This window comes from Melitaea cinxia, chromosome 22, assembly GCF_905220565.1.
Source record: "Melitaea cinxia chromosome 22, ilMelCinx1.1, whole genome shotgun sequence".
Taxonomy (NCBI): domain Eukaryota; kingdom Metazoa; phylum Arthropoda; class Insecta; order Lepidoptera; family Nymphalidae; genus Melitaea; species Melitaea cinxia.
In genome coordinates, this window is record NC_059415.1 from 1,574,508 (window position 1) to 1,588,257 (window position 13,750).

At 34.4% G+C, this 13,750-nt stretch overlaps 1 long non-coding RNA gene across 1 annotated transcript; it reads right to left on the minus strand.

Annotated features, from left to right (window-relative positions):
- Positions 1-10,420: 10,420 nt before the first annotated feature.
- LOC123664689 lies at positions 10,421-13,471 on the minus strand. The gene is made up of 3 exons (XR_006744866.1): positions 13,342-13,471; positions 11,119-11,120; positions 10,421-10,432 (listed from the first exon to the last, which is right to left on the minus strand). It is a non-coding gene; the product is annotated as an uncharacterized LOC123664689 (long non-coding RNA).
- Between the last annotated feature and the right edge of the window lie 279 nt (positions 13,472-13,750).

Genomic DNA, 13,750 nt, shown 5'->3' on the forward strand with positions numbered 1-13,750 from the left:
AAAGCTACAGTGTCTATTTTTGTCAGGCTAATATAACATCGTCCTTAAAAATTCTAAAAATATACAAGAACAGGCCACAGTACATTTAATAATAACTAAGATATATGTAATAATCTTTTACGTGCTTAAAAAAAAAGCACAAAGTTTCCACTTTTATGATACGTTGTAAATAGTAGTACATACAAATACATAGGTATAATCGATCTCGACTATACCCCGGCGTCACGCGGTCGCGTTTTTATTGAACGAGCTCCGAAGCGATGCCAAACATTTAAGATTGTAAGCGAAAGACTGCTGAATAGATTTCTAATTTGAATTTTTAAGATACTGCATAAAGAACAGTGATACAGACGGGTTGTGACTCTGTGACTGTCATTATTACAAAATAAAGTTTTTTTTAATACTTTATATTAAAAATAAAAAAAAATCAATAATTTTTAAGCCAATATACGAGTATGTATATCACTATAATATATTATTTAAAGTTTTTACGTAAGCATTATACCTACGACGTTTTTATTCGAGTTAAAAACGGAAATATCATTGCTATTTATAAGAACTAAGTAGTCATTACGTATCCATATTTTGCACATCATATAAGTTTTTCTTAAAGAAACAAATACTGAAATATAATTTAACAAATAAAAAAAAATTAAGAGAATAAATCTGTATTTATATCAAATAAACATAAAATATTCCAATAATTTGTTAAAAATGCAATTGTATATATGTACTTTTTTATTAAAAATAATGTTATAATATGATATATGTCTTCTCAGCACCAGTATGAGCGCAACGAAACGCGGAATTTCTTCATAAAGGATACCATGGTGATGTGACGCTAAACATCGATATGTGCCTAAATCGAGTTGATAAAAATGCAATATTAACATCGATTTTAAAGAAGTATTGTTAAAAGAGATAACTTCTCGTCTTATTGCTTCCACTGGTGGCAAGAGGACTGGTGCATTGTTTGCTCAGAAAATCGGCAAAGCGATTCAACGGTGAAACGCTGCCAGCATTCTTGGCACCACTCCACGCGGCCATAATTTATACAGTAACTATCTGTAAATAATTAGTTCTTAAGTTGTGAATTGTGAATATATATTATATTGTAAAATTTCGGAATGACAAAAAGTTTACATTAACATTTAATTATGCCTATGCATATGCATTATAATGCCATTTTTACAAAACAATTTTTTTTTATAATGTAAAAATAAACCAAATTTAAAAAGTTATTAGTATCAACGTACTTGTTAGAAATACATAGTTTTTATGACAACCTTACAATACTAAAATAAGAACAATAAATAAACGTCTCATATGCGACATTCAGGTAAAGTAGTCAAACAAGAATTAAGTGACAATAATTGTGTTAGCAGGCAAACGAAAAAAAAACCGACTTCGATTATATCGACAAGTAATACAATGTAGGTAGACGAAAAATTAGTCAAGTAAATACGCATTATAAAAGATTACTCCAAAAGTTGTAATCAAATCTCGATGAAATTTAAATATGACCACATGATAAACATCGGTTCGGATTAAATTGAAAATTATCAAAATCGGTACACCCAGTAACAAGTTATGCGGATTTTCGAGTTTCCCTCGATTTCTCTGTGATCCCATCATCGGATCCTGGTTTTCTTATCATGGTAACACACCAGGGATATCTCCTTTCCAACAAAAAAAGTATTATCAAAATCGGTTCATAAACAAAGTTATCCCGGAACATACATTAAAAAAAAACAAATACGGTCCAATTGAGTAAAATCCTCCTTTTTTGAAGTCGGTTAAAAATAAGGAGATCCGAAAGACTCTTTTTATAGAGTCATTTTCATATTTTTATTTTGATTGCCAAGCCTTGTATTATATGATATAAAGGGGTCTGGAATTTAATATTCGAGTATATTACAGAGGATTACTATCATATAATATTTTTATTTTCTAAGGTCTTCGCAGTTAACAAAAAAAAATATAGTTTTTTTTTTGTAACTATTATATTATATCAAACTTATATACCAAACTTATCATACTCTCTGTTTATAACTAGTTGACTCATACGATTTGTTTTTGTTCTTTGATTAATTTTAAATGTAATAAGTGCATCTTATAAATAATTATTTAAATAGGCTATGAAATGTCAAGCTATAACTAAAATATTATTACTAAGCCATAACTAAAATACTGGTACTACTCGTATACCTAAATTAAAATGTGTCATCTTTATTAATTAAATGTACTTATCATCGACAACATTAAATAGAAAATTTTCACATCACTATACCCAGTATAAGAATGAATCTCATAAATAAAATATAGGTCGTGACACATGACTGTTCTCAGGTAGTGCATAGCGGACCAAATATACAACTAGGTTATTTTCAACTATGTATGTGTCCTGTGAGTAATGTTGGATCAAAGGTTGGCGATTGTGTGACAATGTTGGAGCAAATGCTTAAAATAATTTTGAATATTATAATATGATAAAACTGTAAAAGGTCAAATTCTTGATGATGAGATATTGTTATATTCCGGAATTTTTGTTGGGTATTCTATATTTGACTGAAGGAGAAAACGTATTTTATTTTAATTTGTGTTTGTCTGTCCATGTTCATGTTTTGGTCAGGAATCGTGCCAAAAAAACTGAATGAATGTCGGACATGATTTAAGTTCACGTTACATGGACTCTGGATAATTTTTATTCAGAAAAAAAAAATGTTTATCAGAGTGTGAATGTAATTTACCTCCATTTAATCTCTTTTGTGAGATAGAACACAGAGTTTTATTGGGGTGGCAGACGGTAGGAAACATATGGAGTTGGATGGATAGTGATATGGGGCAACCCAACTAGCACACTGGCATACCTTGTCTTTACAGAAGATCACAACTAAATAACACTTCTATTAAGTAGCATTGTTTTCTTGTGGTGAGTAAGGTGGCCAAAACTCATGAGCAGGATTCTTGATTTCATAGGCCTATACATATGGGTTACGATGAGCGCTCACCACCAAGTGGACCATACGCTTGTTTGTTACCCTAGTAAGATAAAGAAGTGTGTGTGGGTACTTATGTATGCACGTAAGAAGTTATACTTCATTGGCCAGCTAAATCCACGTTGCTAATTTCTTCTTCGTTGACTAGCTAGCTTTAGGCTGTCGGTTTTTTTGACGGTGTGCGCGCGTAGCGCGAAAATTTACCCTCTTCATTTTTCCCTAACGTGCCAAAAGTACCCATGACGTTAAAAATGAAAAGTATATATCTAACTTCAGAGTTTAAGTAGTTATATATATAGTATACAATAACAGTAACAGGCTGCGAACAATCGTTATCGAATATGTTTGACCATGACCACCCGAAACAAAATTTCCGTTCAATTGTATAATTCCACATATAAATCAAATAGAAATAACTTAAAAAAACTATATATTGTTTATTGTAAACGCTTTCAAGAAACGAAAAGGTCGACTAACATAAATTTCTCACGAAAAGTTCGCTTGGAAATCTCCGAGCACGCGATACTTTCGTGTTCCGGCCCTTTAAATCCGGATCGTATCAGCACTAACTTTAAGATACCCTTTTTGGTGTAAGTGGACTTAGTTTCCACTTAGATTCGATAATACAAGTTGCTAAGAATGTCAGAATAGCTATGGACCGTTGTCAACTAGGCCGTGATTCTGATGCCCTTTTTGTTGTGGACAATATTGATGAGAATTTATATGTCTGTTTTTTTTTACGATATTTTTGTTGCACGGCATAAAGAGTTATAACCGAACACCGGTTTGCCGGTAGCTGATAGAGTACTACCGGGCCTTTAAAGCATGTTTCACCTTAATAACATCCTTTAGTTACAATAAAATAAAATTGTTGATTTTACAGGTTGTAACCGGTAAAATCTAAAATTTAATTGATATATTTAATAAATATTTATTAACACTTTGATATGAAACAGCAAAGCATATAAGACAGTTTTATCTATTGAAAATTTAATCTGATAGGTAATTGAGGTACCAAAAAGTATCAATAATAACAATAATCATATATTTTTAACCGACTTCAAAAAAAGAGGAGGTTACTCAATATATACAGTCAGACCGTATAATGTATTTCATAAATGATAATTCTTTTTTTGTTGGAAAGGAGATATCCTAAGCATAGTACCATGCTAAGAAAACCAGGATCTGATGATGGGATCCCAGAGAAATCGAGGTAAACCTTCGAAAATCCGCATAATTGTTTACTGGGTTTACCGATTTTGATGATTTTTAATTTAATCGAAAGCCGATGTATATCATGTGGTCACATTTAAATTTCATCCAGATCTGATTACAACTTTTGGAGTAATCTTTGATAATGCGTATTTACTTGAATATTTTTTTGTCTACCCACGTTGTATTACTTGTCGATGTAACTGAAATCGGTTTTTTTTTCGTTTGCCAGCAAACACAATTATTGCGCGCGTTGCTACTAAAACTTTTTGGGCTCATCCACAATGCTTTACTGAAGATCATGTCATGATCAAATGCATATTTTACGATTCTATAAAGAACATACAGACAAACATTCATTTTTATATATATAGACTGAGAAAAATTTCTTTACGGGCTTAAAGCACTATAGAAAATCCATAAAACTAGGTGAGAAAAATAATTCCAAATGTGAGCCTTAATATCACCTTCACATCTCTATACCGAAAATGCCAGCAAGTATTAGAATACTTATTACTCAAAGGCAAGTAACAAAATACTATTTCTAATAATAATTAATTTTTTTTTAACATTCACATTTTGTTTTATGGATATTTATCATATTATTATCTCACTTAAGTCTATCGCAGTCCACTGCTGGACATACGCCTCCACAAGTTCGTTAGACACTTAGACACACACGGGAAGAGAGGGGGTGGCTATATTCTTTACTGTCGTAACTACATAGCATATTATTATCTATTAAATTATTATTAGACAGAATAAATTTGAAAAAAGAAATGAAAACAACTAGTCAAACATTGAAAAATGTAAACAATAACTTATAAAAAAAAAACAAAATTCACACAGAACGCAACCTTTTAAAAATAAACACGAATTGTTTAACCTTTTTTAATTTTCATAATGAAAGGAATGTGGTATTTTTTAGATAAGCTGGACCCTGTTCCAAACAATTAAATCCACCCGCTTATAACTGACAACTCCATGTACGGTCAGTAAAAATTGAGCTCATTTAATTTTTATATATATATTTATTTTTAATTAGCATTAATTACCATGCATCACCTACACTTATCAATGGTTATTAAAAATCAGAAAAAAACAGGAATCAGGAACAGTTTTAGATTAATAAAGTAGTAAGTATGTGGACATAGCAGAAATTTCCTGTTCAAAATATAGAGCAGCCTGACTGGGGTAGTACCTCGACCTTACAGAAAATGACAGCTAAGTAATACTGCTTTCAACAGTGTTGTGTTCTTTTTGGTGAGTAAGGTGACCAGAACTTCCGGGGGGAGGGGGTTGGGGATTGAGTCGGCAACGCGCTTGCGATGCTTCTGGTGTTGTTGCAGCTAAGGTAATCGCTTACCATGAGGTGAGCCGTACGCTTGTTTGCCGACCTAGTCGTACATATAAAAAAATAAATGTCTCCATTAATAAACAAATCCTCAACATAAGAATTGCAATTACAGTCACATACAATAATATAAAACAATAATAATTCAAACAATACTCATATATTTATTCGTGTCAAAAATTTATGAGAAAGGCTTAAAAAAAGAGAAAAGGAAATGTATCTTTTGTAATTTAATTTAGACTATTTTTTTTAAATTTTATTTAAGCTAGCACATTATATCATTACAGCATATAGAGTCCACTGCTGGACATAGGCCTCCACAAGCTTACGCCAAAAGTAACGTGAACTCATGTGTTTTGCCCATGCCACTGGGCAGGCGGGTTGGTGACCGCAGGCCTGGCTTTGTCGCACCGAAGACGCTGCTGCCCGTCTTCGGCCTGTGTATTTCAAAGCCAGCAGTTGGGCGGTTATCCCGGCCACCCGTCGGCTTTTTAAGTTCCAAGATGGTAGCGGAACTACGTTAGCCCTTAGTCGCCTCTTACGACACCCACGGGAAGAGAGGAGCTATATTCTTTAGTACTGTAGCCACACAGCACATTATATATAGCATAATAATTAACAAAATCATAATAATTTACCTTAGTATTCTTCAATAAAAATTATGAAAATGAACTATTCAATATACATTATATAAAATTATAAGGGAAGATTTGTTTTTGACGCCAGTACATTAAGAGGAATTAATTTCGTATGTAAAAAGTAAAACATCCAAGGATTAAGCGGCCGATTTAAGAAGGCGTCAAAAATCCACCTTCCGAAAAGATTTTAGGGACAGACTGTTTGGTTGATACATAATACTTATTTAATTAGGTGTATAATCTTAGAACATTCCGGAGCTTTCTGCTTAATCCCAAACTATGTTTAATTTGTTTTTGTTAGTGACATTGTGGATATTGGTGTTAATGTAAATTATTATTTTATAGGTTTTATTTTAGTCTGTTTTTAGGATAAGATAGTTATATATAATTTTCAGTACAATTAAAGTTTCTTATGTCTTGTGTGTGTGTTTGCGTGTGCGCGTCTGTTTTTGTGAGTGGTGTATGTTGTATGGTCAAGAGAATGATTTGCAGACATATAGAATGTTCGACTCGTAGCTACGTTCCTTCAAATGTAGGGTGCTGAAGATCACGTTCCAAGTGACAAAAAAATACCAATCCCTTTTTAAACTTTACTTTGTCTTAATATACGAGCTACTCAAGCAACGTACTTCTGCATAACCATCCGATGCTATTTTTATTAGCTCTTTTTACGCAAAACGTGATATATTATACTTACAGAACCTCCCATTTGAACGAATGCAGTTCAGAGTTCGCAGAGTCGAACACCTTATTTAATAAATAGAACCAGTAAGGCACTCGTTACTTGTATCGAGGCTACTAAAATATACAAACCTCTCTGCCGCTGACATTGAGATGAACACGGCTGCTCTGTCATCCGTTAAGCTTAAGATGTTTCCCTCTATAATTATGCCGCCTTGCTCCACTGCTATCGTGTTATTCAAATCACGTCTGTGAGTTTGGAACTGAAATGTCATAATTTAACTAGCCAACCCGTGCAGTTTTACCCGTGATTATGTTAATGATTTGTCGCATCAAAGGCGGTTGTACTATAGCTAATGTAGCCATAATATATAAATAGCTTAGAGTACTGACTTTATTTTGTAATCGATAATAAAATAAAGAAGAAAAAAACACAAAGATGTTGACACAATATTTAAAATACAAACAAAACTAAAAAAATAAATAAATAAACGAATTCGAGTAATGTAGCCGAAAAAGATTTGATAAAATGATTTGTGAAACAATGTTTTTCCAAAGTAACGACAGATTAAAAAAATGTAATTACAGCCTAACTTTGTTGCGTGGCTTAAGAGGTAAAACGGCAGAGTTAAAACAAACACGTACGCACTTTATACAACTATTACTTTATTAATAACTGGCAGCGTTTCCACTTATTTCAATGCTAACACAAGAATAATTACACAAATAAACAATCGGAGCATTTATACCCTCTTTATTTGGCGGTTAAACGTAATGTCACTCACAACCGGAAGATCGTTAACGAACCGTGTAGCCTTTGGCTTAGCTTCACTTGGCTATGGCGTGGCGTCATAAGGCTCGGCTAGACAATATGGTGTGGCGTTACACATGTCTAAAAATTGCGTCAATATGTTTATGACTGCTGTATAAGAATAATAATGAATCGCTAAAGTGACCAATTCTAACAGCCATCTTTTAAGGTTTACTAATTTTAATAGTAGAGTGTTGATGATCCAGATTAACACACATTATGAAATTTCCGTAGCATCTTTTAGTATATTATTTATCGCGAGGTATATGGAGAGTAGACTTGACCTAAGGTTCGGCATCCTAAGTCTACTTGACAAAAATCACGAAATCATATAAGCTTCGGTCGTCCTTAGCTGCGTATCATATCTTCTAACAATGATCCTGTGGGTAGAAAAATCTGAATTTATCGCTCAAGTGTTTGACTATATGAGTATGTAAATAATTAATTCATCGTCAACATTTAAAACTATCTTACTATTTAATTTATTTCTGTAATTTAATAGTATTAATAAAAATGCACTATTATGTATATTTTAAGAAAAAAACTGGAACCGATGACAATAAAACTTGATACATAAGATACCTCAATGTCAGTAATAACACAAATACCTGAAAAATAGGCACAATCAAACAAAAAAAAAGAACTTTCAATAACAATAAGTATATAACATTGCTTAACTTTTAGTATTAACATTGCGAGAAAAGTAAATAGTTCTGGTTCTTTTTTATTTTCGAAATTCAAAAAGTAATGTATTAAAAATAAAACAAATAATTTGTTCGGATTATTAATCCTTCATCCGCTTTATAGAGACGTTACTCGGACAGCTGTGGGGATTGACAAATTTCTCACACCAATATTGTATGTTTCCATTGTAACGGACCATCGTTTCAATTATTAGTCCATAAGAATCGAAAATTATTTACTTAGCACAAACGTACTTGTAAATTAGTATGGTTTGTCTGAAATCATCTATGTATGAGGTTTCAACACTTCTTAAGTTGCGCTGCTACAAATTTGAGCAGGATATTTCCTGATAAGTCTTGTCTCAATGACACCTCAATAGTTTATCTAAAATTCCTCTATATAGGATTTAGCTACAGGTTGTAGGGTAGGTGTGGTTGTAAGGTACTTGGAAGCCTGCTAAGATATTTATTACGAGACATATCTATGACAAATTGGTACAGACTTTTCGGAGATGTAGAATGCGAACAAACGTCGATATTTCATTATCCCAAGCGTTTAAACAAATTCCATACACAAAAAGAGAATTGAGTCGTAGTTACCGGATTATTATCGCACCGCCTACGCTCACATCACACTATATTGATTTAATATTGATTTATTTCGTTTCAATTTTAAACTTTTCATAAGTTGGTGTTTCATAATATTTTACGTTAGTCAAAGCAACTGTTACCTGTACATATAAAAATTTCGTGTCACGATGTATGTTAGCGATAAACTTCGAAACTACTGAAACAATTTTTATCAAATTTTGTAAGCATCCGTAATATGGTCCAACTTGGGGGGTAGGGTTGTTTTTATTTCAGTTATTGATCTCAATATTTGTTATCGCAAATAAAATGATTATTATACGACTTTAGTGTGTATTTATCGGTTACTTCTATAAAATCCTAATAGATGGCGGTTTGGCATCTATGTTGCACAGATATTCGGTAGATGGCGCCGTATTTCTATTACTAGATTGTACATAGATGACGCGTTTGAATATAGAATTCACATATTATATTTTAATAAATTATAATTAATGAGCTACAGCAACGCGTGGCTGGGTTAGTTAGTACACATATATATAATTAATATCAAAATTAAGTTTAATGTAAGTTAAAATTAATAGTTAAGTGAAATTGGTAAAAGAAACTTTTATTCCACTGAAGAAGCTGTATTATCTAGAACGTAGTAAGCTTAAAATATCACGACATAAACTAAGAGTGGACTTGGCTATATGTACGAATATGAAGCGGGTAAAACAGAGTAGGGCAAAAGTCTAGTATAAACCCACCTACGGTTATAACGTGTGAATTTATCTTCATGTTATTAAAAAAGTTTGTCACGTACGCCGGCCGGAATCCGGCTTACAGCTGTCAAACTTAAATCGATTGCGAGAACTTTTGTATCCTGACGCGATTGTGTATTAATTAAATTTTATTTTATTTTTATTATAGACTTTATTGATACTTTTTTTTTTTTTTTTTTTTTTTTCTTCTTTTTTATGGGCTATAATTACTTTTTTTGATGGAGTCAAACGAGCACAGATAATTTCGTCAATGTGAGTAGAAAACCTGCTAAACATTTTAATTGTAATGTTTCGTCACAAAGGTAACATTTGTGAATTGATGTTTGTGTAAAGAATTTTTGAATTACTTTCATGTAGAGTAAAACCGGGATAGATGCCTCACTTTTTGAAATAGCCACCTAATTTTAAAAATATGATTTTCATACGAATAATTTTTATTAATGTAGCTAGCTCAATTCTTTATGTTGAATTATGTCTATTTTTTTTCAACCTAGCAAATGCAGATTAAGCAGAAATTAGCTTTTCGTGAACACTTTTTTTTTTTTTTTTTTTTTTTTTTTTTTTTTTTTTTTTTTTTTTTTTTTTTTTTTTTTTTTTGAGGATAGATGCCTACCTATATGGATAGTTGCCTCACCATAAAAATAGTGAGTAGGATAGATGCCCTTTAAACCGTGTAAACGAAAAACCAAATGTTAGGTTAGGCTACTCCTAAAACGGAGATCCTCGCCGAAGCATATCATTTTGTGGCGGCGAGGAGATCCACCGGGGGGAGTCTCCTACGTGGGAGGAGCTCACACGCATGCAGAGGCTGGCGCAGGTCACCCTGTTGCAGCGGTGGACGGAGGACTTGGCTTCGCCAGTCCCCGGGCAGTGGACGGTGGACGCAGTGAAGCCGGTCCTCCGGAAGTGGGTGAGGCGGCGGTTCGGGCCGCTGACCTTCCGTCTGGTGCAGGTGCTTTCCAGACATGGGTGCTTCGGTAAGTACCTGCACCAAATCGCGAGACGGGAGGCGACTCCAGGCTGCCACGAGTGTGGAGCGCCAGAAGATACGGCGCTCCACACGCTGGAGGCGTGCGCCACTTGGGAACCGCAGCGGCGCACGCTTTCAGCGGTTCTCGGACGGGATCTCTCGCTGCCGAGTGTCGTAAAGGCCATGCTTGACAGCGAGAGATCGTGGCAGGCGGTGGTCTCCTTCTGCGAAGAGGTAATGACGCAGAAGGAGACCGCGGAGCGGGCCAGAGAGGAAGATGCCTCTGCTGGCCCGCTCCGACGCAGACGTACGGGGGCAAGGAGAAGGCGGTTTGCCCACCTCCTCCCCCCCTCGTAATAGTGGGGTCGGCGGCCGATAGTCGGGGGACTTCGGCCGGCCGGACGACACGACCCCATACGTCTGAGGGGTGGCCTTGTTGTGAGCGAGGCCACCCCACCATCATGCCGGGTCCCGGAAGCTTTGTCCGGGCCTACCGCTGAGGCGAGGTGGCGAATGCTAGCGCGACCCCTCTCGCCCCACCCAGGCGGATGACTGCTAACACGTGGTGGTTTTTAGTCAGTAGGAGTCTGACATAACCCTCTGGCGCCCCCGCGCTGGAGGGTATCCATGATGGATTTTCCCCACATAAAAAAAAAAAGGCTACTCCTAAAACATCGATTGTCTTCAAGAAACATGGGCCATAGCAATGAAAAAAATTTGTGTTTTTTATATCTTTTAATTGTTATAATTAGAATATAATTTTGATATCACACAGATTACTATATATATATATATATATATATATATATATATATATATATATATATATATATATATAAATTTAATTAAATTTTACAAGCATTTATTCAACAAAAGTATAAATTCTTAATTGTTGGTCTAAAATATTCATATCAAGTGTCAACATGCACATTGCACAATCATACTTTCTCATCGAAAGCTGACTGTAAGTTTTCTATAGTCCAAGAACATATTCGAGCTCGCATTTCTTCCTTTCTTTTATATTTTCGTGGCATAGTTCTGCTAGAATTAGTAAAACATCCAAACATAAATATACGTAAATACATAAAAAAATATAACAGACACAAAAAAAAATTATACATATAAACTTACTCTGTATATGGTGAATGAAGGGATAGATGCGCCTAAGGGCACCTATACCTCAAAAAATCAGGGAAACTATCCTTTGTGATTGGAATAGATGCCCACATATTTTTTAAATAAATTATAAACAAAACAGCATCTATTTACAACTATATGCAGACTCAATGACCCAGTATATAGACGTGATAAAAAATATAACGGAATTTATTACTACTTATAAAATTATACAACCTTAAATACTAACCTTTAAAACTTTGACGTGTTTGTAAGTTTCGCCACGGAGAAAATTACACACTCGATCCAAACGCGTCCTTGCCACACGAATATCTGTGGATATCTGAGGTACGGGGTGACTTCGACTCCTATTTATGCGATTAATTTTTATTTGTGAGTTCGGGATATTAGGTTTTTAGAACATGAGGCATCTATCCCACTGCGGCATTTCTCCCGGTTTTACCATATACGCATTCAGCTTTTCTCACTAGCTTACTCGACAGACGTTGTCTCTGTCTCGCATTCAGCCTGTAACATCCCACCGTTGGGCATAGGCCTATTTCTTCATGTAGAGGATTGGAGCTTAATCCACCTTGCTGCTCCACTGCGTGTTGGCAGATGACAACTAACGGGATGATAAATGGGGTGGATAATAATCGGGACCGACAGCTTAACGTGTTCTCCGAGGCTCGATTATCATGTACGGTACACTATTTTTGCATAAAAAGTAGTACACGGTATAAACATGCAATTTTTTCGTATTCAAACCCTCTAGAATTTCAACCCTCAAAGTTTAATTGTTTTTATATATTGTCTTACTTAAAGTCAGACATATTGGTAATTATACTTATGATTACTGTAATATTTCTATGACTTTAAAGTTCAGACTACAGTGTAGTGATTATGTCACGTTTCAGAGAAATATCGTGTGATTGTTCAACTTAAATTAACTAGTATTTGTACGCTTTGAAGTCTAGTATATAGGTAATGTATGTTTACTTGATAAATGCTGCTACTTTGCCTGTGCTGTCTATCTCTCTGTTGAATAAATGTTAAATTCGTATTATAATTAGAATAGTTTTAAAAACTTAAAATAACTAACCCAATTTTTTTAGTAAAAAAAAGTTTGGACTCGTTCAAGAAATCTTCCTAATTAACATATAGTTGGCTAACTAATACTGGTTTTATTAGTTATTTAGTATATAATTTAGTACATATTCAATATTTTATATATTCTTAAAATTGAAATCTATGTAAGTTTTTAAACGTTCACGATCACTTAAGCCATTATTATGCCTTGAAATGGAGACTTTAGAGAATAACGGATAATAATCAAAAAAATTTTTAACACCATTTTTGTTATAATTTTAAGTTTCCAATATTTCGGTATCCTGTCAAGCGCCATCGTCACGAGTACACTTACTCTTACAAAATAAATATCTACAACATACGCAACCGTTCATCTGTTCCTAAAGTAAGCAACTTAATGCTTGTGTTATAGGTAACAGCTGACTGGTATAGCTACATTTTTTAGGTACTGAACCAGGATCTAACCAACTAGCTGAGCGCTTGCGATTGTCGAATAGAATCCATTTTTCGCCACAAGTAACAATGCGATTCAAATGCCTTCGTTTGTGTGTCTGTTGAGCAGTGCAAGGCACATCTCGACGCGTATTTCGCGCTGGCGTTTATTCAATTCGTGAGGCACCAATTTGCCGAGCTTCTTTACCTTGACAATTTGACGCAAATGGACCAATATTGTTTTAGTGCTAACTTCAAAAGCTGCTGCTAATTCAGCTGTAGTTTTAGGATCATCAGCCTCCACAATCGCCTTTAATTCGTCATTGTCGACCAACATTTTCCACTGACCACGTGGTTCTTTTCTTAGGTCAAAATTTCCGGAACGAAAGCGATCAAACCAATAACGGGTGGTA